Below are 2,919 nucleotides of genomic sequence, written 5' to 3'. Positions count from 1 at the left end.
TTCTCTTACTAAGTCATTAATACTAAATGCCTTACTCCTAATTTGCTAATTATACCAGCATATATGTATATCTCTACTGCTTTTATTTCAGAATAATGAAGATTTCTTATCTGGTGGACACTAGAGTCTGAGGTGAATTAGCTATCTTAATAGGCAAAACGTTTTGCTATGCTAACATGTTTCCTCAGCAGATTTTCTGTCTGTCTCAAGGTTTTGTTTGTTCAGGCTGCTGTTTTTTCATACCTCCTCCTCCGTCCATTCCAGACTTCACAGATTCATCAGCCTCAGCAGCTTTTCTGTCTCATCAGCTGCCAAAACAGCACCACCCCCACCAGTGTTTGGACTCCGTAGGGGGATTTATCTTGCTGCTGCCGCTGCTGCTCAGGGCAGACACCACTCCATCAAAACAACATCGCCCCATTTGCTCTTAACTCTCAAAGACTCCGTCAAGGCTTAATTTCCACAGATTGCCTGCTCAAATGAACTTTATCTTCACTTCATTTACTAGTCTCTCGGGCCTGTTAAGAACTGAGTAGCCAGATCGCAGCTGATGCTCCTGCGTCTGTTGCATTATAGCAGGTGATTGTGAATTATCAAAGACGGTGGCTGGAAACGTCTCATCTGGGAAAAACGTGAACCTCCTGAGAGCAAACTGAGCTGACCATGTTGACCAACTTTAAACTTTAAACATCCAGTTAGGTAAGTTGCTTTTTGCTGTTGCCATGACTGACCTCACTTCTATTCTCAATTATGGATCCTTCATGTTTTTAAAGGAAGACAGCTGCTTAGCTTTATACAGTAGTATTATAGACATAAAGTCAGAAATGTTCAAGGACTGGACCTTTGGCATGACAAAATATAGCTAGATGTCTTGCACAATAAGATTACACGTTTGAAATATAAATATTGTGCAGAAAAATAATAAGCATTTCTGCATTTATACAAATGTAATATGTATTCTGGGCCTCGGTTCAAATACTCTAATATTTATAATAACTTGTCATAAGCGAGCCTGTGTGATTAATGGTTATTCACTCTTTCTGTTGAATATTGGCAGCAGAGATGAAGGAAATGATTTTTCCCCCCTCTGAAACCGAAATTACGGCGCTTGTAGGTGAGATAGAGGTCAGGTGACAAATAATGTCTGAGGGCCTCAGCCACCAAAATAGAAAATGAATTGAGTGGTTTCACATTACTGCAGCGGAGAATGAGGTGAGTGCAATATAGAAGACTATCTGAAGTGGAAAAAAAAAACAGAGAAATGGACCAGTTCAGAAATTCATCCCACCAGCACCAGCGTGGGAAGAAAAAGCCACACCTGAGTTTGAAATGCTGGGGAAAAGCACAGACATCCCACTTTAAGTCGGAAAAGGGGGAAGAGGGGCTTAGCCCAGGCCATCAGAAGGTGTTGTTTTAGACTTCAAATGCTTTTTATGAATAGAAATTTTGGAATCATTACTAATTTGGTTTGACTTTTGACTTTTCTCCCAGATTCAGGAGGGATGCAGGTGGTGACCAGGTCTCTGGCACGGAGACTTATAGCAGGGCGGCAGCGTCACAGGATGAGCATGACACCCTGCACGCACCGCTGTAAGTTAATTACAGAGAGCTGAAGTTGATGGCTTGGTGTTAGGGTGGAAGTGGTGTGAGGTCAGGGTCCCCTGGAGGAGAAAACACAAGCAGGGATGTAAACATCAGAGGACCTGACCACTTACATGTTGGTTTGAGTTGTTTCGAGGCCTTTGTGGCCCCCATCTTAAGTGCCACTTACATAATTGTCAGGAATAAACTGGGATCCCAATTCACATGCTTCAGTTAACACAAACAAGTTAAAAACCCTGACAGTAGAGAATGAAGACTCCTACATCAGGATGCTCCTCATTGACTGCACCCCCACAAGCTAACACATAAACTGAACTCCTCGGACTACACCCATCCTCTTTAACTGGCCTCTGTACTTCTTTAGGCCCCAGTCTGTAAAGTCAGGGAACAGGACTTAAATCAGCATCACCACGAACATTGGCACCTCACAGGGGTGTGTTCCTCACAGGGAATGAAGGGGCCTTTAGGAGGTAAGTGGCCACTCTGGTGACACAAGATGAGGACAACTTCACCTTCAGCACAGGTAAGACCAAGGAGATGATGGAGGACATAAGGAAGGAGAGATGAACCCTCATCTACTTCTTATGGTGGCAGGAATTGGAGAGGGTGAGCAGCTTTGATTATTCAGAGGGCCCACATCAGAAAGGCCCTCATCTGGCCACTTAGCACTGCACAGCTGGTGAAGAAGGCTCAGCGGCAGCTTCTCTTCCTGAAGACACTGAGGAAGATTGGCATGTCACCAAAGACCCTTCAGCAAACCACAACTGCTGTGTTGTCGAGTCCGTCCTGACCATCGCGGTGTGGTACGGCAGCTCCATCATCACGCGCCGCACACGCCTGCGGAGAATGGTGAAGCCTCCCAACACTCCCCTGACGTCTCTGCATAGCACCAACAGCAGAGTCCACAGGAGAACAACCTCCATTATCAAGGATCACTTCACTCTGCTCCCCCCAGGCAGGACATCCAGGAGTCTGACATGCTGGACAAGCAGACACAGAAACTCTTTCTTTCCCCTACTATCAGCCGCTGTAGCAGCTGACAGGAGTCTGCAACAATGGCCACACTAACTAGTTACCTATTTGACCTTTTCAGCTGTGTTATTGTTTAGGCATCCTTATTGCACATATTACTAGTTTTGTACAGGCACCTTAGTATTCATAAACAAATGAGCACAATTACAAATTCACTGTACATTTATAAATGGATTCCTTTGCTTAATCATGGTTTGAATCATTCTTTTCTCTTTTCATTATGTTTTGTTTAATTTGTGATTCCTTGTTGAATTATTGCATTTCATTGTGCAATTTTCCAATGTC

At 44.0% G+C, this 2,919-nt stretch overlaps 1 long non-coding RNA gene across 1 annotated transcript; it reads left to right on the top strand.

Moving 5' to 3' along the window:
* The first annotated feature begins 251 nt into the window (after positions 1-251).
* On the top strand, positions 252-2,044 carry LOC130521815 (uncharacterized). The gene is made up of 3 exons (XR_008949464.1): positions 252-699; positions 1,492-1,590; positions 1,967-2,044. It is a non-coding gene; the product is annotated as an uncharacterized LOC130521815 (long non-coding RNA).
* The last annotated feature ends 875 nt before the right edge of the window (positions 2,045-2,919 follow it).

Source organism: Takifugu flavidus, chromosome 2 (genome assembly GCF_003711565.1).
Source record: "Takifugu flavidus isolate HTHZ2018 chromosome 2, ASM371156v2, whole genome shotgun sequence".
Lineage (NCBI taxonomy): Eukaryota > Metazoa > Chordata > Actinopteri > Tetraodontiformes > Tetraodontidae > Takifugu > Takifugu flavidus.
The sequence above is the reverse complement of the archived record's forward strand: the minus strand, read 5'-3'. Positions and strand labels throughout refer to the sequence as shown.